The following is a 23,038-nucleotide window of genomic DNA, read 5'->3' as shown; positions in this document are numbered from 1 at the left end:
TTTTTTGAGTCAGAGTTTCACGCCATCACCCAGGCTGGAATGCAGTGACACACTCATGGCCAACGCATCCTCTACCTACTGGGCTCAGGCGATCCTTCTACCTCAGCCTTCCAAGTACCTGGAACCATAGGCACACACTACCATGCCTGGCTAATTTTTTTTATTTATTGTAGAGACAAGGTCTTGCCAAGTTTCCTAGGCTGATCTCGAACCCCTGGCTCAGGCAGTCCTCTCACCTCCACCTCCCAAAGTGTTGGGATTACAGGTGTGAGCCACCACACCTGGTGGAATTATCTTTTGGAGGGTGAGCCCTTGTAGTACAACCTTCCTCTGCCAGGTAAGTGTTCTAGGACCCTATGGGCATCAGTGTACCAGCTAGCAATGTTGTGAGACACTTCGGTGAATTTTTTTGGAGATTCTTTCAATGCATTTGCCCATTTCATGATGGGTGATTTATGTGTGCACCTGCCCACACTGCGCTGAGTGAGTGTTCAGCAGTTTTTGACCAAAAAACCCAGCATGACCCCCATGCCTCACCCTTCCTATTCAATCCATTGCCTGGAGTGACTTTTTTTTGGTATCCCGGGTGAAAAAAAGTCCTCAGAGAGAAAAATTTTGCCAATGTGGAAGAGGTGAAACAAACAAAAAATGGCAGAAACACTAAAGGGCATTAAAGTAGACGAGTTCATAAACTGTTTTGAGCAGTGGAAAAATTGTCTCAGGTGTATTGCATCAAACAGAGAGTACTTTGAAGGTGACTGAAATTTAAATATGTAAGAGTAAATACACACTTTTAAAAAAAAAATTCCAAGCTTTTCTGGCCTGCCCTGCCACCCCCACCCCATCCAATTCCTGCTGGCTTGCAGGCTAGCACCTCACAGGAAGCTGAGGTAGGTCTATACCACGTTCCTCCCAGTCAGGGTATCTTTCTGTTGGGTGAGAGACAATTGAGAAAGCCTTAAAAGAGGAGGAAGTATACCACCTGGGCCTTTAAAAAAATGGAATTTTGCCAAGCAGAAAGAGTGACATTCAAGGAAGGAGGACGTGGGCAGAACTTGAACAAAGGCCAGTGGTGTGAAAGTTCATGGACTTGTTTGGGAAATGGTTGAGTTGCGGTGACGCGTGTGGTAGGGAGTGCTTGTGTGGGGGACTGGAGCCAAAGTAATAGATGCGTCTACAAAGTGGGGTCAAGTTTGGAAGGGCTTTGAGTGCCATAGGCCACTTGCAAAGCAGTCTGAACTTTATCCCACAGACACGAAACCTCAAAAATCTAAGAAGGGTTGTGCCATAATCCGATTTTTGTTTTAGAGAAGTCCTTCCAGTAGCGGGTAGCAAGCAGGTGGGCTTGCTGGGGGCAGAGGGACCAGGAGGAAATGGGGAAGTAGTACGGATGCTCAATACCCCAGATTCGGATCTGAGTAGTGGTGAAGGGATGTGAGGGACAGACAGGCCTTGCAGTGTTTTTAGTGGAAGGCCTGAATGGACTTGGTGATGGAAATTAGAGGAGTAGGCAGGTCTCTCCAATGGTAGAAATGAGAGAGAGATCATCGGAGAGAGAAATTGTGGGCGGAAGAGACTGTCTTCCCTTTGGTTATCGTGCCCTCGAGAGGCTGACCAGGGCCCTCGTGGGCAGTCAGGAAGGTGAGGTTTGCACATGAGAGAGATTAAAATATAGATAATAAAGATCAGGAGGCCATCGGGACAGGTGGGGGTGGGAATGATGGGAACAGCTGAGGTTTTCCAGGAGGCGAGTTGCAGAGGAAACCCTGGGCACCATTGATGCTTGAAGCGGGGGAGAAGGGAAATGGACTCAAAGGCAGAAGGAGAGCCGGTTGTGGCGCCTTGAAGGGAGTTTTTAGGAAGGAGGTCAAGGCCATCGGCTGCCACATCAAAGGCCAGCAGGACAAGCGGTGAGAAGAAGCCATTGGGTTTAGCAACTGGAAGACCCCTGGGGGTTTCAGTCAAGTGGTGGTGAGGGAAAGAGATTGCAGAGAGCAGTGTGGGCCCCACCGGAGTGTCCATTTCAAGATGCCACTGCAGCTTTGATCAGGGTGGAGTGTTCGGCCAGTCCATTTTACATGTACAATGCTAAGAATAAAAATACAAAATGCAAATAAATAAGCCAGCAAATAAATGTGCGACTTCTTTGTTTTACATGGAAAAGGTGCACCCCGCTTTGTCCTCTTTGTATTTTTAAAACATTGTCACTCTTTGCCCCTGCTCTTTGTCGTTTGGAATTTGTGTTCTTGGGTTGTGTGAAGGCTTTATAGGCTCTCAGATCATCTTCCTTGCTGCCATCCTTCCTGTCGCTAGCTCAGCCCCTCCCCACCTTTCAATTTCTCTCTCTCTCTCTCTCTCTCTCTCTCTCTCTCTCACACACACACACACACACACACACACACACACACACACACACACACACACACACACCCTCATAACTGTGTTGTGTGATTACACTGAAAGTGCTCAAACTGTTCATTTGTGAGTTTTGTTTTGTGTTTGATGCTTCTAATTAGCTTTTGTGGGACAAAGGAAGTGTCTTCAAGTGATTCCTGTTTATTGTAAGAACAATCATACTTTATGCTAATCTTACATCCCCTAAGAAGGCTAGAGAGCCTTGTCTTTGGAGAACTTAAAGTAGAGACCTGCACGTTGTTTACCTAAAGGGTAAGTGGGGGTGGATGTGCATGCTTGGGAGTGATGAGAGCTCACCCAGCGACAGGAACTGACCCCTGCACTGCCGTCCCCTGTGGTGCTCCTGAGATACAGGCCATTATGGCAACATGTATCCACCCAGCTGATGTATCGAGAAGGACCTCCGCCCGCTTCCTATCTGTGTGTGACTGGACTCAGTAGCCACATCTGTAAAATGGTTGTGACAGTAACTTCTTGTATCCCGGGCGGGGTTGCTGTGAGGATTGGGTTCCTTGATAGATGCCAAAGTCCTTCGTAAACATCGAGTGGTCCGCACCATTATGGCACCCTACAATTATTCATGTAATTTCCTTCTTTAGGAAAAAGGTTGATCAAATCTTTTCAGTGTGTTCATCCTCAGGCGATATCAATGAGTAGAACCAGGCAGGCGTTTTATTTATTTTTATTGTGGTAAAGTATATATCACAAAACATAAATCCTACTGTTGTATTCTTTTTTTTTTTTTTGAGTCAGAGTCTCACTCCGTCACCCAGGCTAGAGTGCAGCGGCACATTCATGGTTACCCCAGCGTCAACCCGCTGGGCTCTGGCGATCCTTCTGCTCAGCCTTCCAAGTAGCTGGAACTACAGATGCATACTACCACATCAGGCTAACTTTTTATTTATTGTAGAGATGAGGCCTCGCCAAGTCGCCCAGGCTGGTATCCAACCCCTGGGCTCAGGCAGTTCTCTCACCAAGGCCTCCCAAAGTGCTGGGATTCCAGGTTTGAGCGACCGTGCAGGGCCCATTGTATTCATTTTTAAGTGTATAGTTCGGTGGCATTAAGTCCATCCACAGTGTTGTAGAATCACGACCTCATCCGTCTCTAGAACTTGTTCATCTTCCCAAACAATCGCTTCCCATTCCTCCTCCCCCCAGGCCCAGAAACCCACCATTTTTTTTCCTGTCCCCATGAATTTGATCATGCAAAGGACCTTGTCTAAGTGGACTCATACTTGTCCAAGTGATCCTTCCACCTCAGCCTTCCAAGTAGCCGGAACTACAGGTGCATGCTACCACACCCAGCTAATTTTTGATTTATTGTAGAGATGAGATCTCACCAAGTTGCCGGGGCTGTTCTCGAACCTGTGGACTCAGGCAGTCCACTCGCCTCGGCCTCCCAAAGTGCTGGGATGACAGGCTGAGCCACCAAGTCTGGCTTCCATTTCTTTTTAAGGCAGAATAAGATTTCATTGTACGTGTTGACCATTTTGTTCATTCATTGATCTGCTGACGGACACGTGGGTTGGGTCCTCCTCTTGACTGTTGTGAATAATGCCGCTGTGAACAGCGGTATACACATGTTTATCTGAGCCCCTGCTGTCACTGTTTCCCAAGCGAGTTTGCAGGCTGACTTTCATTCTGAGAGAATGGGACTGCAGCCTTAGCTCTGTGACCTGCTCCGAACTGTTGATGGAGAGCCCTTGGTCTAGGTCTGCCCCGTCCCCTTTGACAGGTGCCCGCTTGTATGGAGCCTCACTGTTGTTCAGCCTGCATCTGCAACACTCAGGAAGCTCTTTTTTTTCTTTTGTTTTTTTGTTTTGGAGATAAGGTCTTACTCTGTCACCCAGGCTGGAGTGCAATGGCACAATCACGGCGATCACAGCTTACTGCAGCCTCGACCTCCTGGGCTCAGGCGATCCTTCCTCCTCAGCCTCCTGAGTAGCTGGGACTACAGGCATGTGCCACCACACCTGGCTGGTTTTCTTTTTTTTTCTTCTCTTCTCTTCTCTTCTATTCTCTTCTCTTCTCTTCTCTCTCGACCGCACCCAGCCTCAGTGGTATCTTTCAATACAGGAGTTGTCTCCTGAAATGGGAGTTCTGATTGTGTAGATACCATACTTGGGATCTCTCTGAGGAAATAAGCGTTATCCCTGAAATCTGCAACTGGGACACAGTGGGTTGTGGTGTTTTCTTTGGCCTGGGCAAAAATAGAGTTGCTGAGCTCTGGACAGAGTGGAGGAGGCTGTTTCTGTGTCAGAGTCCTTAGAGGAGAGTGTGGCACCCAGGCCGGGCCTACTGGGAGGAGGTGGCCCCAGGACACTGGCTTGGGGAATCCCTGACCACGGGCGTCCTTCTGGGGAGACAGACGCCCTGGTCCCAAACATGCTGATTTCAGTTTCTGGCTCTGCTGCCACAGAGTTAAAGGTACATTTTCAGGCAGGACAGTCTTTCCTGCTGTGGGGTTCTTGTTTGTTTGCTTGGTTTAAAAAGGAAACACGCTGCTTAGTGAAAACTTGCACAACTCGACCACTTAATCACCCTGTGTCTACACCACCCACAGCGCCAATGCACACGGACGCGCACCCTCACCCCTCCGAGGGATGTCCGCCAGTGTTTGCCAAGTGCTCTGAAATCTCCTTTGGACGAAGGGCCTCTGGGGACCTCGGAATCTGGACGTGACTTTCTAGTCCACTCGGGGGTGGGAGGGGTGGGAACGGCAGAAGGCTCTGAACTTTTTCTGCAGGAGGTGCCTCTTGGGGGCACCATGTCTGGCAGTGGGCGACAGGTGGCCCAACCCACGTCGACCTCCGCGTGTCCCTTTGCACGAGGCACGCTTGCCTAGGTGTGTTTTTTGGCGTAAAGACGCGCGGCGTGGTAAGGAGCCATGCTGGAAAAAAGTAACAGTAACAACAGTGATTGGGCCGCCATTATTGTTTTTTTCCAACTTTGGTGGCGGGATCGGCGGCGGGGCGTCATCGTGAAGCAACACCCCTGGGCCTCAGTGTTTCTCTCTCCCTCTTTGTTCGCAGCGGGGCCTTTTCTGAAGTGGTTCTAGCCGAGGAGAAGGCGACCGGGAAACTCTTCGCGGTCAAGTGCATCCCCAAGAAGGCGCTGAAGGGCAAGGAAAGCAGCATAGAGAATGAGATCGCTGTTTTGAGAAAGTAAGTGCTGGAAGGGTGGCCCTCGTCCCGCCTTGCTCAGGTGTTCTGCCTCCAGACCTGCCGGGGGCCGGCTTCCCTGGGGACAAGGATGTCACCACATGCTGGCCCTGTGAGGCCGCCGTCCACGGAGCGCTTTCGGGGCACTTACCACTGGGATCTGTTACGTCTTAGGGGGTTTGTGGCGTTGTTGGAGGTGGTGATCATTTCCAAGTTTGTTTTGAACCAAGACCTTGCCACTCATGACAGCCGGGTGATCTTGGCCGGGTACCAAGCCGTGAGTCTCCTCTGTTAAGGGGAGTTACCGTATCCCCCTGGCAAGGGGGCTCTCGGGGTTAAGCGAGCTGGTGCCTACCCAGGGCACTTTGTAAAGTGCCCACTGCAGCATTTGCTGCCTAGGAAGCGCTCAGTAAATGGTCTCTGGTCCCAGCACGGCTTGCAAGTATGGTGATTGTTGCTGTTGTTGTTATTACTTTATGTTAAAATAAAGAAAGGAAGCTCACAAAATAGAGCCAGTGTTCAAAGCCTTGCGGCTCATATGTGGCAGAGCCCAGAATACCAGTCCCTCTGTGTGATTTCCACACTTAAACATTTCTTTTTTAATTTTGATGTTTTTCTAAATTTATTTTTGAGCCCAGGATCTCACTCTGTCCCCCAGGCTGGAGTGAAGTGGCACGATCACTGCTCGTCACAGCCTCGACCTCCTGGGCTCAGGCTATCCTCCCACCTCAGTCTCCCAAGTAGCTGGAACCACAGGCACCTGCCACCAAGCCCAGCTAATTTTGTGATGTTTTATAGAGGTGAAGTCCCACTACGTTATATAGGCTGGTCTTGAACTCCTGGACTCAAGGGATCCTCCCACCTCGGCCTCCCCAAGTGCTGGGGTTCCAGGCGGGAACCACTGTGCCCAGCTATTTCTACGCTTTTTGAGGGTTTTCTCGCTCTGCCATAGACGAGACATCTGGCACTGGAAGTTTCCATAACTCACCGTTTCAGTGTTTCACTTTTTCACCAAGCTTGATGTTTGCTCCCCAGGTGTCATAGAACCAAATAAAAATGTTGTCCCCTGAAGTATACTGGTGCACACAAAACCAATGTCTCTGTTTTTAAGAGATGGTCGAGGTCTCACTCTGTTGTCCGGGCTAGAGTGCAATGGCACAATCATAGCTGTAGCCTTCAACTCCTCCAGTGATCTTCCTGCCTCAACCTCCTGAATAGCTGGGACTAGAGGTGTGCTTAATTTTAAAAAAATTTTTTTTTCTAGAGAAAGGAGTCTTACCGTTTTCCAGGCTGGAGCTCAGGGGTATGATTATAGCTCACTGCAGCCTTGAACACCTGGGCTTGAGAGATCCTCCCTCCTCAGCCTCCCAAGTTGCTGGAATTACAGGCATGAGCTGCTGTGCCTGGCTAATTAAAAAACATTTTTTTTAAGAGACAGTGAGTCTCACTATGTTGTCCAGGTTGGTCACGAACTTCTGACTTCAAGCAGTCCTCCCACCTCAGCCTCCCAAATTGCTGGGATTATAGGCATGAATCAGCATACCTGGCTCCCAGAACCATTCTGATGTGGTTGGATATCCCCTAAAGATGCCCTTTTAGTAGTGTGGTGTCCAGTCCTGCTCCCCACACCATCATGATTAAAGCATTGTACCATATCCCACAAGGTTTGGGAGAACAAGCCCTTGTATGGTACCTGCTTTTGCATGTTGGAGTATGCCTGAGCAGTGTGCTGTGGAAATATTCAAGAGTTGCTATTAATAAAAGATGTTCGAAATATCCTTGAAATGTTTGGGGTTTGGAATCAGCACATAGCAAGAATCCCTGTACAGATAAGCAAAGCAGAATGAGAACGAGCCTTCTAGGGCCTCAAAACAGAGTATTGCACGGTTCTCATTCTTCCAGAATCTCTCCCACTTGCCTCTGGCTGGGACCAGCCGTGCCCACTGACCGATGTGTGGCCACCATCTGTGTAAACCCAGCACCCCCAAGGGGTCAGGACAGTCTCTTCTGTGCTGCCCTTTGTGTGACTCACAGGGGAAGCCACAGCGTACGCAATAAGTGTTCGAGAACAAACAGCTCCCGGTAGCTCTTGAGCGTCTGGGTTTTCGCTTGTTTGTTGGGTCGGTTGTTTGTTTCCAACTTCTCGGGATTGTCTATTAGGGACCCAACGTGTTTCAGATTGTCCTGAGGAGGATTGCAGGAAATGAATCTAGGGAAGAGAATCTGGGAAAACAAATTAGGTACATTAGCATCGAGCAGGAAAACACGATGTTAATGAAACATTTATTTAAATTGCTCATTTTCCAATATGAAATCATTACTTGGAGAAGCAATTATTTGCTGGTGACATTATGCTGCAGACACATTACGCCTATTTGACATTTTAGACGGAGTTCTGGGTGGGCCCAGAGTGTCGCATAGGGTCAGCCTTGGGCAAGGGGCTGTCTGCTGCTGAACTGAGTGTGCTGCCTGCATTTTTATGTGCTTTCTTCATGGTATTAGAAGTGGGAAAGCTGAGAAAGTCAGTTTCACTCTGGGTGTTAGTTTCCATCCACAAGGGCAGCAGCCTTGGATGTAGGTTTTGCAAGCCAGTCCTGTTTGTGCCGTGGTCCTTCTGCTTTAATCAGTGTCTTCACTCTGTGCCTCACCCAAATAATCATTTCTAGGAAGAGGGCATTTCAAATTGGGGAGGGCCAGGGATTTGGAATAACTCATTTTGATCGTTTCTCAGTCTGCTATTGGAGTGCCTTGAAGCGTGACTCCTCTTTCCAGGAGTAAAGAACAAAGACATGATTTCTCTGGGGATCAGGAGCTGATCTGTCTCCTGTACTGATTTATTTTTCAGTCTTCTGCAAATGATTTACATGTGGAATAAGAGGCAGTTCCACATCATAAGCAGCTGAAAGCAAAGTCTGTGAGCTGGAAAGAAAATCGTTTGGAGCCTGTCTTAGAATGTTGTCATGGAGACATCCATTCATTTAACAAATATTTATTATTAAATTCCCACAATGGCCAGGCGCAGTGGCTCACGCCTATAATCCCAGCACTTAGGGAGGCTGAGGCGAGAGAGTCGCTTGAGGCCAGGAGTTAGAGCCTAGACCAGCCTAGACAATGTAGCAACACTTTATCTCTTCAAAAAACAAAAAAAGTCAGGTGTGGTGGCGCATGCCTGTGGTCTCAGCTACTTGGGAGACTGAAGCAGGAGGATGGTCTGAGCCCAGGAGTTTGAGGCTTCAGTGGGCCATAATCCAGCTGGGGCAACAGCATGTGACCCCAACTCAAAAAGAACAAAAAAAATTCCCACAGTGCATCGGGCAGCACCACTAGGCACTGAGCTTAAAAGGTAAAGTGTAACTCTTGCCTCTGGAAGCTCACAGTTTTGTCACTAAATAAGCATGATGATGTATAGAAGCTGTGCCAGGAGCATGCCCAGAGACTCGAGGCTAGGGGTGTCCTGTTCTTTCTTTGGGGTCAGGCGTGAGGAGGTGGGTCTGGACAATGCAATCCGGAAGGACGTTCCGCCCAGCAGGAGGGGGAGACGGGGTGGTGTGTTGGGTGCTCCAAGAAGCTCTTGGGACCAGGGCAAAGCGTGCAAGGTGAGGCCTGAGGACATTTACGGTTGAAGAGCTGGGCTGTGGAGGGCCCTGTGTACCGCACTTTGTCTGTTTGAGACAGGATCTCACTCTGTTGCCCAGCCTGGAGTATAGTGGCACAATCATGGCTCACCACAGCCTGGGCTCAGGCAATCCTCCTCCTGAGTGGCTGGGGCAACAGGCATGCCCACCATGCCCAGCTAATTTTTTATTTTATTTCATTTTTCTGTAGAGATGAGGTCTTGCTATTTTGCCCAGACTAGTCTCGAACTCCTGGCCTCTGAAGCAGTCCTCTCGCCCTGGCTTCTCAAAGTGCTGGGATTACAGACATGAGCCACTGCGCCTGGCCATGTGTATCCCGCTTTGGACTTCATCCTGTAGACTGTGGGAAGCCATCGGGGGGTTCTAATGAAGGGAACAGCGTGGTCAGGATTGCTTCATGAAGGGGATGTGGTGGAACTTAGAAGGCTGGATGGGAGAACAGGACTCAGTGCACGCTGGGAGATTAGTTGGGAGGCCACTGGGAGAATCTGGGGGAGAAATGAGGAAATGACAGGTTAAAACAGGAGCTTGTGGGGTTGGGGTGGAAGAGACGGGACTGAAGGTGAGAGGAGGTCGGCTCTCTGGGGCTTAGGGATTTGGAAGAAGCAGGGAAAGCTTGGAGGGAGAGGGAGGATTCTGGGATAACTGGGATCTCTTACACGGATGATGACCTCGCTCACTGAGATCTGGGACGCTGAGCAGGAGGGGACGGGTCATGCATTCTGACCTAGATGTGCTGAATTTAGGGATCTCCATCTGGACACAGCCCATGGACACTCCGGGTCTGGAACTCAGCTGTGATCTGGGCTTGCTGGATGCTAGGACATCCTGAAGCAGCGTACAAGAAGAAAATATTTTGCAGACTGGGGGTGGTGGCTCACACCTGTAATCCCAGCACTTTGAGAGGCTGAGGTGGAGGATTGCTTGAGCCCAGGAGTTCAAGACCAGCTTAGGCAACATCGCGAGACCTCGTCTCTAGAAAAAAGAAGAAAGAAAACAAATTTCAGTATTTGGTGTAACTAAATCATTGTGGGTGGGATCCCAAATTGACCCACTTTTTTTCTGAATCTCGCCATATACCCTGGTCATTTGTATATTTTCATGCCATTTTTCATCCAAGCAGTCCTGTTTGAGAGACTACTTGATCTCCTACGTGCTGAGTTTATTGTAGGATGAGAAACTTATTTGTCTCATTGGGTTAGAGTGATGTGACTAATATATCCTTAAGGATGTCATTGTATTTGCTCTGAAAATAGCCCCAGAATGAATTTTCTACTTGATAAGTAGATATGAAACCAAGCTCGGAGGGAACAGAAATCCCAGTAAACGCTGTGGCCGACCCGACGGAGGCATCCATGGGCTGCATTGGTGTGGTTTGGCACGAGTGTTTCCAGACAGAACAGTGAGCCGCGGTCCCACGGATGGAGTATTTTATGCAGTATATGGGATACAGCCTCATCCGTGTTTCTTCCTTGGGTGGATGATAGAGTTTCGGATTTCTGTGGTGTTATTTATTTAGAGAGCAGACGCTGCTCAAATCTAATTTCAAGGCAGCGCAGAAAGCTCTCTGGCAGGGGTAGAAAGGCTAGTCTAATCAACAGTCTGCATTTCAATGAAAGCTGGAGAGAGAGGGCGTTGGAGACATGGGAAAGTGGGATCTGGAGAGGCAAAACAGATGCCTCTGGAACAGCCCTTGTACTGTAGTTGGGAAAACTGAGGCTCAGATGGGTGACTGGGGTACTGTCTGAAAGAGACATGGCTCCAGAATTCTGATGGTTACTCTGTAGATGGCAGGGATTGGCCTGCCTTGGGAAAGGGCTTGGGCAGGAACGGCTTTTGGAATTGCATGTCCTTGTCAATCTGGACGCAACGGAGAGTCTCAGCTGGTGGTCTCTACCTCTTTCTCTCTAGATCAGTGTTCTTCAGCCCTGGCTACAAATTAAAATCACTTGGAATGCACTGGGCTTGGTGATTCACGTGTGTGGTTCCAGTGCTTTGAGAGGCTGAGGTCGGGGGTGGGGGCAGTGCTTGAGGCCAGGAGTTCAAGACCAGCCTGGGCAACATAGATCCTGTCTCTACCAAAAAAAAAAAAATGCTGGGCATGGTGGCATGCTCTTGTAATCCCAGCTACTTGGGAGGCTGAGTCAAGAGGATCCCTTGAGGCCAGGGGATTGAGGTTACAGTGAGCTAGGATTGAGCTACTGCATTGCAGCCTGGGTGACAGAGCAAGACCCTTTCTCTAAAAGATCACCTGGGAAGCTTTTACGATCATACAAATGCCAGGTTTTATCCTGAACCAATTGAGTCAGAATTGGAGGTTATGGCGGGTGTTGGAAAATGGAAAAGCACCTCTCTGATGTCCTCCCAGTGACCCTAGCACATAGCCAATGCAACGTCAGATGAACCGCTTTCTGGTCCCACCTCCCAGGGAGGGTTGAAGTTGCCCTGTTTGGTGTCAGGGAGTATAAACAGATGAGGACAGATGTATGCACATGCAGAAACACACGCCAGGCGGTGTCTCCTTTAGGGGAGAGGCATCATTGAGAGAAGTAAACTCAACCGGGCTCCCTGGGAAGAGCTGGATTTCCTTGGGACAGCTGTGAATTGGCCTGAGACCATTATCCCATCGGTGGGGCGCAGGCACCAGCTACTGGCTGGGCTCAGGAGCGAGAACCTCGCTCTTCAAGGGTGACCCAAGTTAGTAGGGGCAGTCGTGGTGGTGCCCAGCCTGGAGAGGCTGGCAGAGGGGTGGGTCAAGTCAGCGTGCCACGGTGCCAGGCACATGATCATGGCTGCTGAAGGCAGCAGATGCCAAAGCCCAGGAGGCTGTGCTGTGCCCCTGAACCTCTTCTGAAGGCCAGAGTCAGGATGGATGGTGGGATGTGTGGAGGGCACCCCTGCCACCAGGAAGGCAGTACCCCGGAGGCCTGGGCAGCCAGTGTGATCCTCTGGGTACCTTAGACCAGACACCTTCCTCTCGGTGCGACTTCTGTGCCCAAGGAAGACAGCTGCTTTGGGATTAAGGAGCAGCCCCCAGGGAAAGAATTCGATGTTGATAAACTTGTAGAAATCTGACTGACTCCTGTGTCCTTGCTCTGAAGGGAGACTGTCACGCTCACTTGTTTAAATCACTGCCAAGTACCAGTTTATTGTGTGTGTTAGAGAAACATACGTTTCAATAGAAATTCATTGATTGGGGCTGAACAAAACCACTTTTCCAATGACTGAAAAGGGCTGAGCTAGTAAAACCAACACTCGAATTTCTCAGGCACCGGTGCAGCTTTGTAGGGCTTTGACTGGCCTCCTTAGAAGGGGTGTTCTAAAGCAGAGAGTTCACTTCTCTGGAAAGCTAGCACTGGAAGAGAGGACACAGGCTGGAAGTGCAAAAGTATTGGCTAAAAGCCATACATTGGGCTGGGCTCCGTGGCTCAGCCTGTTATCCCAGCACTTTGGGAGGCCAAGGCCAGTGGATTGCCTGAGTCTGCAGGTTCGAGACCAGCCTGGGCAACTTGGCGAGACGTCGTCTCTACAAAAAATCAAAAAAATAAGCTGGGTGTGGTAGCACGCACCTGTAGTTCCAGCTACTTGGAAGGCTGAGGCGGAAGGATCGCCAGAGCCCATCCAGTCGATGCTGGAGTGGCCGTGAGCATGCCACTGCACTCCAACCTGGATGACAAAGTGAGACTCCAATTCAAAAAAAAAAAAAAGCCATACAATGACGCATTGGAAGGAAGCCATATCTCTTATGATCCTAGACCCTAGGCTCCCTGGGAAACCCTTATTGAAAGTTACCTTGATTTCCAAAAAAGAAAAACATGCAGTTCTTATCAAACAGGGATTGAGGGATGCATGTAATTACTTGGTGGTGGTGGTGTGGTTGTGTTGGGTATAGTTAAGGTCAGTCTTCCCAGCCTTTGGACATGCACATGTGAGCTTGTCTGCTGAATGACCCTGGGCCTGCTGGAATCTTCACACAACCCATCATGGTCCTTTTAAAGCCAGACTCTATAAAGGCATCTAAGTACAGAGAAGAGTTGGCAGCCTTGCTTATGGACCTCCCGGAGGCCTGGGCTCAGCATCTTGCCTTGGCTAGTGTACTTCTTCTATTTGCCCAATACCAGGGCCTTCCTACTTCCGGAAGCCCTACCTCACTTCCTCCTCAGCAAGGCGGTTCCCACTGTTACGTAGGCAATACACTCAGCTTGGTCTCTGACCATGATTTGGTGGTCGTTGTTTATTTCATGCTAACTGTGCATGACTGTATGAAGAAATAAAATTGGTCTGATGCCAGTGCAACTTTGCAGCCAAGAGAGGATATTTTGGGTGCTTCTAGGTGGCCTTCTCGTGGTACTTGGTTCATAGCAGAGAATCAAGGAACATTGTTTTATTGGATCTGGGATCCAGAATCCATGCATTTTTATTAGTTTATTGGACATTGCTTACAGAAGGAACTCTGTGAATTGAAGGAGAGTAGAATTGACTGTGATAAAAGAAAAACTTTAGACAAATTACATTAAGCAGAGTTTAGCTGAGCAGAGAACGATTTGTGAATTGAGCAGCCCTTGAACCAGAATTGGTTCAGAGAAGCTCCTACCCTGCAACATGGTGAAAGAAGATTATGCACAGAAAAAGGAAAGTGACCTACAGACAGCAGAAGTAAGGGACAGAAACAGCTGAACTGGTTACACTTCGGTGTTTGCCTTATTTGGTTTGGACAGTTGGCTTTCTTTAATTGGCTTAAACTCGATGATTGGTACAAGAGTGGGTAACAGTCTTTTTACACACAAGGGGTGGGGGGCAAAAATCCTGGAATGTATTTACAAAATATTGTGTATTTATTTTTACATGTTGAAACTTCAGTCATCTTCAAAGTACTCTCTGTTTGATACATCTATTGAGGTACTTTCCCAGTGCTCAAAACAGTTGTTGAACTCATCAATTTTGATGCCTTTTGGGGCTTCTGCCATTTTTTGTTTCACCTCTTCCACGTGGACCAAACGTTTCCCTTTGCGGAGAAACAAAACAAAGTTGCTTGGGGTGAGATTGGGTGAATAGGGAGGGTGGGACGTGGGGGCCATGCCACTTTTGGTGAAAAACTGCTGAATACTCAGTGCATTGTGGGCAAGTGCATTGTCATGGTGGAAGAACCCGTTACCTGTTTGCTATAACTTGGGGTGTTTCTTCTGCAAATTGTGACACAGCCTTCTCAAAACGTCCACATAAACACTTGGGTTGACCGTTTGCTCTGAAGGAACAAATCCCAAGTGTACTACGAGGGGCTCACTCTCCAAAAGATAATTCCAGGTTTTTTGGAGTCCCCCACCTTGTATGTGGGAGAAACCTTTAGGTGGAACTTAAAATGTGTAAAGAGGCATCGTTGGGCTAAATCCAATGTAATAGCTGTGTCTGTTACGACAAAACAGGGACATTGAAACTATCTTGAGCGGGCATGTTGTTTTATCTCTCCAGTGACCACATGTCTCTGGGGCCTCTCCCTTCCTTGGGACTCTGCTTCCCAAATATTGCACTAAGTGTGGCTGTCATGGACAGTCAGTGTCTTGGTCCATTTTCTGTTGCTATAACAATACATGAGACTGGATAATGTATAAAGGAAGATGTCTATTTATCTTGTGATTCTGGAGGCTGGGAGATACAAGAGCAGGCGGCTGCCTCTGGGGAGGACCAGAGCTGCTTCAGAGGAAGGGCAAGTGAATGCATGCAGAAAGAGGGTTGGCCAAGGGGCTGAACTGACTTGCTTCATGAGAACTTCTCTTCATGCTTGTGAGAACTGCATTAATCTCTTCATGAGGGCACATTCCCCCGTGACCCAAACACCTCCCAGCACTGCCATGTTGAAGAATTAAGGTTTCAACATGTGAACTTTTGGGAGACACACTCAAACCGCTGCAGTTTTCCTTTCTTTAGCCATCTTTCCACAGCAGTGTGCAAATGGGTGTTTTAATGGCTGATATTGACCTGCCCTCCTTTAATTCCAAGAAGTCAACTGCTTGGTCAAATCCAAACTCATCTGCAAACAAGCCCCCGCAACTTTGTGATCTTCTGCTCTAGTTTTCACCTCCCCACCCTCACACTCTATGTTTCAGTTTAATGCTCCTGAAAGGAACTGGTAATTGCCTCTCTCCCACTCATCCTTCCCTGCTTCAGTTGGACACACACCTCCCTCAGGACACCCCTCTGGATTGTCCTGTCTGGGCCCTTCCATCTGATTCCATGGCACCAAGGTTTACCTCTATCCCTCCTGACTGTGCCTTGTGATGTCTACCTCCTGAGACTGTGGGTTTCCTGACTCTAGCCCTGAACTAAGGACGTGATGTGGGAATGGAGGCGAGGGGGTGGGATAGCCCAAGTGAGACAAAGGAGGTTAGAAGCCCTGGGACTGGGGTGCTGATTTAGGGAGAAGGGAGAAATTTACACTGACTTCCAGTTCTTGCTGGCTTTGGTGACTGTATTAGTTTTCCAGTGAAACAGGACCAATCGGATAGATATATAGAGATATACAGAAAGAGACTTATTCTTAGGATTGGCTCCTGCAGTTAGGGAGACTGAGAACTTCCATGCTCTGCCATCTGCAAGCTGGAGACCCAGAAAAGTCAATGGTGTAATTCCGTCCAAGTCCAAAGGCTTGGGAACTCAGGGGAGCGGATGATTTGAGTCCCAATCTGAGTCTGAAGACCCAAGAACCAGAAGTGCCAGTGTCCAAGGGCAGGAGGTGACTGTCCTAGTTTAAGAAGATGGATCAGCCTGTAGTTCCAGCTATTTGGAAGGATGAGTCGGAAGGATCACCTGACCCCAGCAGGTCGAGGCTGCGGTGGCTGTGAACATGCCACTGCACTCCAGCCTGGGCGACAGGGTGAGACTCTAACTCAAAAAACAACAACCCCCCCAAAAAACCCCCAAAAAGACGAGACAGATTTACCCTTTCTCTACCTTTTTGTTCTATTCTGGCCCTCAAAGGATTGGGTGAGGCCCACTCACTCTGAGGAATGTGAGTCTTCTCTACTTAGACTGCTGACTCAAATGCTAATCTCTTCCAGAAACACTCTCATACCAGAAATAGTATTTTACTAGCTATCTGGGCCTCACATCAGAAACAGTATTTTACCAGCTATCTGGGCATCCCTTAGGCCAGTCAAGTTGACGCCTAGAATTAATTCTCATAGTGACTAAGTGGAAGGCAAGTCCCTCGGCCCTTAGGAGGCCTTCTGGAAGAGGAGGCAGGCTTGAAGGAGAGATGATTCTCCTGTGGCATCACAGCATACTTAAATCTAGTCTGGCTGTTCCTACCACCTTGTAGACTATATATATTACTCTGTAGATATTTAGAGTAGTTGAAGAAACAATGTGTTGTATCACACTTGCAGAAACAGCGTCAGTTCTTTGCATGTTTATTTCCTTGGGTCATCTCTCTGTCATCTATTTTGGACATTTACTTAGGGAGTTCAGCTTGTGCATGTCTAGATGGTAGTTGAAACTCCTCTGAAAATACATCTTGGCAGGTATTTTCTCCCTTCTATAAACTTACTTAGCTAATGATTTATACAAATTTCACATACATGGTTCCAAGAGAAGTGTGTGTGTGTGTGTGTATCAGCCCTCATATGCATATACATGTGAGGTCCAACAATTAAGTTCATGAACTCATTCTAGAAAAAGTGCCACATACCTCATTGCTGAATATCACTATGGTCACCTTTGAAGTATCTTCTTTGAAAAGCTTTGCACTGATGCCAGCACTTAGTTACCCACTAAAACAATTTTCGGACCGGGCTTGGTGACTCAGCCTGTCATCCCAGCACTTTGGGAGGCCATGGTGAGTGGATTTCCTGAGCCTATGGGTTTGAGACCACCTGGGCAACTTGGCGAGACCTCGTCTCTACAATAAATAAAAAAAATTAGCCAGGCATGGTAGTGCGTGCCTATAGTTCTGGCTACTTGGAAGGCTGCGATGGAAGGATCGCTGGAGCCCAGCAGGTTGACACTGGAGTGGCCGTGAGTGTGCCACTGCACTCCAGCCTGGGCAGTGGACTCCAACACACACACACACGCACACACACTTTTGGGACTCTTCTTCTGGAATGGCCATCAGATCCATTGTCGTATTATCCTTGATGTCCTGAATGTCATCAAATGTTTTCCTTTCAGCAGTTCCTTTATCTTTGGGTAGAGAAAAAAGCAATTGAGGGCTAGAGCAGATGAGTAGGGAGAGTGGTCCAATACCCTACTGCACAGCAGAAGGTGAGTGGTGGGCGAGCACAGCTGCATCTACTCTCAGATCAGTGACAGCATTAGATTCTCCTGGGCGCGAGAACCCTGTTGTGAACTGGCATGCAAGGGATCCAGGTTGTGTGGTTCTCATGAGAATCTAAGGCCTGATGATCTGAGGTGGAGCTGAGGTGGTGATGCTAGCGCTGTGGAGTGACTGTAAATACAGATGAACGCTAACAGAGAGGTTCGATTGCACATTCGGCCCCCCAAAGTCCTTGGAAAAATTGTCTTGCACAAAACCGGTTCCTGATGCCAAGAAGGCTGGGGACCACTGCTTCAGAGGACCCGGCCTTGTCTCTGCCTGTAAATCACGATGGACAACTTTTCAAGGGACAATTTTAGGAACTGAAGTCTTATGACTCCCAGTAAATAGTGAGAAGCAGGTGTCATTTAAGTAAATGAATAGGTGGGTAACTTAACATCAAAATACAAACTTTTGTCCCAGTCTAGTCCCCTGAAATCCAGAGCCATTTATATTTGTTTGTGATTTTCTTCCTTTGTCGTGATTCAGAAACTGGCCAGGACTTCCACAAGCCTTGTTTCATTTGATCCTCACAATAATCTGTGAAGTGGGTATTGTTAACCCCATTTAACAGATGGGGAACTTGGACTCATTTAAGAAATGTAGGCTGGTAGACAGTGCCCTTGTTACTGTCCTGTCCACTGCTGACTTGCAGTGTATTCCATAGACCAATTTTTCTACTCCGATCTAGGTAAATATTTTCACTGTCCATACTCCCGCCGTCTGGTCCCAACCCTTCCAAATTTGGAGGCCCAAGTGGCAAATCCTCCACTCCATTTCTTTTGACTCAAGGCCCTCAGTGTAAGTCTTTTTAAACAGAAAGAAATTTAGGCTGGGCATGGTGGCCTGTAATTCCAGCACTTTGGGAGACTGAGGAGGGAGAACTGCTTGAGCCCAGGAGTTCAAGACCAGCCTGGGCTGGTCTCTACAAAAAACAAAACAAAACCAAAAAACCCCCACAAAATTGGCCATGTGTGGTGGCATGTGCTTGTAGTCCCAGCTACTTGAGAGGATCACCTGAGCCCAGGAGTGTTGAACCTACAGTGAACCGTGATCTTGTCACCACTCCAGTCTGGGTGACAGAGCGAGACCCTGACTCACAAAAATAAAAAGAGGAAAGAAAAGAAAAATTTCCAGAGGCCAGGCAACTAGTACCAGATAGACCAGGCAGTGAAACCCAAGCTTGTCTCTTTCCTTTATGATTTGGTCCATCTGGTGTCTCCATCGTTTCCCATTAAGAAAGAGGCTATATGTCCTTGATACAGGCAGCCACCCACTCCATATGGGAGGTGCTCGTTAATGGTGAGAGAATAAGCCCCTCATTGTGACTTCTCAGCTCCGAGAAGCCTATTGGTGAAGACCTGGGAGTCAGCCTGCCTAAATTTGCATTGGATGGCCCTGCTTAGAAGCTGCATGACCTTGGCCAAGCCGTTTCAGCTCTGGGCCTCCATTTTCAGGAAAACAGGGATGACAGTAATATTTGCCTCAAATAACTGGAAGCATTAAACAGTCAGTGCATGCAAGGCACAGAGAACAGTGCCTGGCACATAGCAACGATTCTCCAAGTGCTTGCTATGTGTATTATTATGTGGGGGTGGGGGAGGGGACATCTTGCTGGACGTAGGGGAGTAGGGAGAAGGCGCCTTCCCAGAAGTCACATCACAGAAATATTGCCCCTCTCTTCTCTCCCTAAGGCTCCCTGTTTGAGCCTGAGGAAGTTCCGATTTGTGAAGAAATATGAGGCCGGAATAGGCCAGCAACAACTGAGCAAATGTGCTGAGGGAAGGGTCTTGGAGTGAAACTTGCAAATGTCTCAAGAAACTTGCTAATCACAGCAAAGGTCGTAAAAGCTTGCTGAGTGTGGTAAATGGTTATAAGAAGTAGTTAACCATTGTTGAAAAGAAAACAACTGCCCTTATCTTAAGGAACAGATCACCAGCAATCAACCATCTTGCACAACTTCCCTCTCCAGACCCCTCCGGGCCTCCCCCAGCACAGCCCTATAAAACTTCCCTCCAGTCCCTGCCTGGGTCAGACAGCCTCGTATTTGCTGTGTTGCCCTTGGCTCCCTGGCAATGTACTTTTGTACTCTGCCTTAAGAAAAAAAATCTGTCTTTCTTAATTCACAACGGTCTTGGTTAAATTATTTTACTCCTGCAACACTGGCCCCAGCTAGTCGTACCTGTGACGCTGATGACACAGGACACAGAGCCTGCAGCGATGAGATGATTGGCTCTCTTCCAGGGGAGAGGGTGCTGCAGGGATGGACTCAGTGTGGCTGCAGGATTTCACTGTTTTTCATACTGATAAAGGTCCTATGTACTCCTTGTTTCTATTACCATCTGCTTCTCTTCATGTTAGAGTCACCAGAGCCTTAGGACTGGAAAAGGCGCTTGAATATCCTGGTCCCATTCTTTTTTTTTTTTTTGAGTCAGAGTCTCACTCTATCGCCCAGGTTGGAGTGCAGTGGCACGCTGCTCATGGCCACTGCAGCCTCGACCTGCTGGACTCAGGTGATCTTTTGCCTCAGCCTTCCAAGTAGCTGGAATTACAGGCATGCACCACCATGCCCAGCTAATTTTTTGATTTATTGTAGAGACGAGGCCTCACCATGTTGCCCAGGTGGTCTTGAACCCACGGGCTCAGGCAATCCTCTCGTCTCAGTCTCCCAAAATGCTGGGATTATAGATGTGAGCCACCGCGCCCGGCCGAACCCGTTCTCTTGACTTCCAGGTGAAGAAACAGGTCCAAAGAAGTGAAGTGACTGGCAGATGTGGAGTCAGAATGGTAGCTTCTGGCCTCCGCCTTCAGAACTCTTTCCACATAATCACACTGTTCTTGTAGAGCATCCTTAGGAGAATGCAAGAGACTAACTTCTCTTCCTCTTTAAATGCCCCTTGGCACGGACTAGAAAATTTATCCCAACAGCCTGGCCAGATGCCGGCATGGGATATTGAATCTGGTTGCAGAAACTCCCAGAGTGAAGTCACTTAGATGTGCGGTTCTTCCTGACCTCCCTTCCCTAGCAGTGACGCGGTGTTTCTTCCGGCTGCTTGAGTTGCTGTGGTGTGCTGCCTCCGGTTCTCTGGTTTTCTCTGGAAGGAGGTGAGAGGCCAGCCTCAAGCCTGTGTTAAAGATCAGCCGCTGCAAAGGCTTCAGTTCCATTTCAGGTGTGTCTGATGAGTGTGGCTCTCTGTGCCAGTTTCTTCTCAATAGAGCGAAGATAATACTTCTCAGAAGTGCCGTGGGAAGAAGCCAGCTACCGATTGTGGGAAATTCTGGAGAATGCTATTTTGGGGTGAGGTCATAGTCCAGGAAAACCTTTTCTACCCTCTCTATCAGCTGCAGGCCAGCGAGCTCTGCTGTTCCTTCTCTGCCCTGGTTGATCTCTTGGTCTCTGTAGCTTCCAAGATGTTCTAGAAATAATGGGAGGGTTGCCTTCTTGTGTACCATCATGGATGACAGTGGATCTGGGGGACATTGGGTCTTCCTGAAGGCAGCAAGGAAGGGACAGCCAGTGACCCCAATGGAGTGAACCATCTAGAGAAGCTTGTGGTTTGGAGGATAACCTAACCTGTCCAACAAGCCCTGGACTCTTCCTTCATGACCGATTTTTACTTTTTTATTTATTTTTAATTTAGAGAATGGGTCTTGCCCTACTGCCCAGGCTGCAGTGCAGTGGTGTGTTCATAGCTCACTGCAGCCTCGAACTCCCAGCCTCAAGCCTTCCTCCTGCCTCAGCTTCCCAAGGAGTCACCATACCCGGCTAAGTTACTATTTTTTATAGAGGTGGGTTTTCGCTATGTTGCCCAGGCTGGTCTCAAACTCCTGGGCTCAAGCAGTCTTCCCACCTCGGCATCCCAAAGTGCTGGGATTATAGGCGTGGGTGAGCCAAGGACCTGGCTCACTCATGAGTTTGTAAATTGTTCTAGGTATAAAAGTGAACTTACAGAAAGATGTTTTCACTCAAGTATTCAATATTCTCTCTGATGAGTCTTCTTACTGGGGTTTAGAGCAAAGGGAGAATTCAGCTATTTCTTTAGAAGTTTGACTTGTGTTTGTACAAATCCAAACAGGCTGTGAATGCCCGTTTTTGTCTTGATGTTTGTTTGGTCCTGGTAAGACCTTCTCCAGGAATAAGCCACTTGATATAGCAATGAGAAGGTGGGCCTGAAGAATGGGAGGGTGCCGATATAACGCGGTGCCTCCAATCTTGGGCTTGAATTAGAATGTTAAGTCTGGTTGGGCTTGGTGGCTCAGCCTGTAATCCCAGCACTTTGGGAGGCTGAGGTGAGTGGATTGCCAGAGCCCGTGGGTTCAAGACCAGCCTGGGCAACTTAGCGAGACTTCATCTCTACAATAAAATAAAAAATTAGCCAGGTGTGGTAGCGCGCACCTGTAGTTCCAGCTACTTGGAAGGCTGAGGTGGAAGGATCACCAAAGCCCAGCAGGTTGATGCTGGGGTGGCCATGTGTATGCCACTGCACTCCAGCCTGGGCAACGGAGTGAGAATTCAACTGAAAAAAAAAAAGGAATATTAGGTCTATGATACATTATTTTAAAACTTAGGAGGAGGATCTGTGTGTGGGCTTCTCTTTCTGTTTCACCAAGCAAAGACCCCCGTTTGGATTCATCCTGTGCTTTGTTGGGTTCAGAACATAGCACACTGTATAAGTGGGTACCACTTTCACTGAATTTGTCTTTAAAGATGTCACTAGAATAATTGAAACTTTGATTGACTTGTTCCGAGACCCGGTGTGAGTTTCTTTTTATGTTTTTAAATATTTGTCTTTTTTCTTGGAGTGCTTCTTTTCTTAAATCCTTCTAGAAGATGGTAGGAACTGGTTGGCAAACTGAGCTTGACCTACCAGGAGTATCCAGGAGTAAGTTGCTTATTGAAATAATTTCCTGGAGGAATATGGCTAGTAGTTTGACTTTCCAAAACAGTCAATTAATGAATTGATTCAGTGTTTTATTATACGAATGCTAGTACTTTTGTTCATTTAGGCCATTTGTTTTGGAAGCAATCGTTATGAACTTAAGTCCATGAATATTATTATTATTCAGTCAGTGTAATTTTTTTCAAAAAGAGAATGCTTCTTTAAAAAGAATTTAGACATATATATGTATGTATGTATTAAGGACCACAGTGTCAGGGAGTGTAATATAAACTTTTGAATGGAAACCATATTCTGAAGAAACGACTCAAGAAGTATGCCTGAATATTTTCACAATATTGCTGCTGAGTCAGATGAACAGATGGTCGGCATGGCACTAAAACTTTCCAGTGTGTATTTCAGACTCCTGTGTTCTCCTTACTCGAGAGTTCAATTCGTGTGTCCGCCTAACTTCTTTTTCCGTAGTGGACTGCATTCATATACTTGCATATAATTATTTTAAATAAAATAACCTGTCATATCAACATGTCATTTTACCATTTTCTACCATCTCTTTTTTGGAATGGCATCCTGTATGTTGAATATAGAAAAATCTTGTTATTTTGAACTGGCTAGTTAGAA

General features: G+C 47.8%; 1 protein-coding gene across 3 annotated transcripts in view; it reads left to right on the top strand.

The window, feature by feature from the left end:
• Positions 1 to 5,451: 5,451 nt before the first annotated feature.
• CAMK1D (calcium/calmodulin dependent protein kinase ID) overlaps positions 5,452 to 23,038 on the top strand; it is a 261,834-nt gene continuing 244,247 nt past the window's right edge. For all 3 annotated transcript variants that reach the window (XM_021707378.1, XM_021707379.1, XM_021707376.1), the window contains exon 1: positions 5,452 to 5,579. The gene's annotated coding sequence lies outside the window, so the exon portion shown is untranslated. The remainder of the gene's footprint in view (positions 5,580 to 23,038) is intronic.

This window comes from Carlito syrichta, unplaced genomic scaffold (genome assembly GCF_000164805.1).
Source record: "Carlito syrichta isolate Samal-C Ts95f unplaced genomic scaffold, Tarsius_syrichta-2.0.1 Scaffold317080, whole genome shotgun sequence".
Lineage (NCBI taxonomy): Eukaryota > Metazoa > Chordata > Mammalia > Primates > Tarsiidae > Carlito > Carlito syrichta.
Note: the sequence above shows the minus strand (reverse complement) of the source record. Positions and strands in the feature narration are given on the sequence as shown.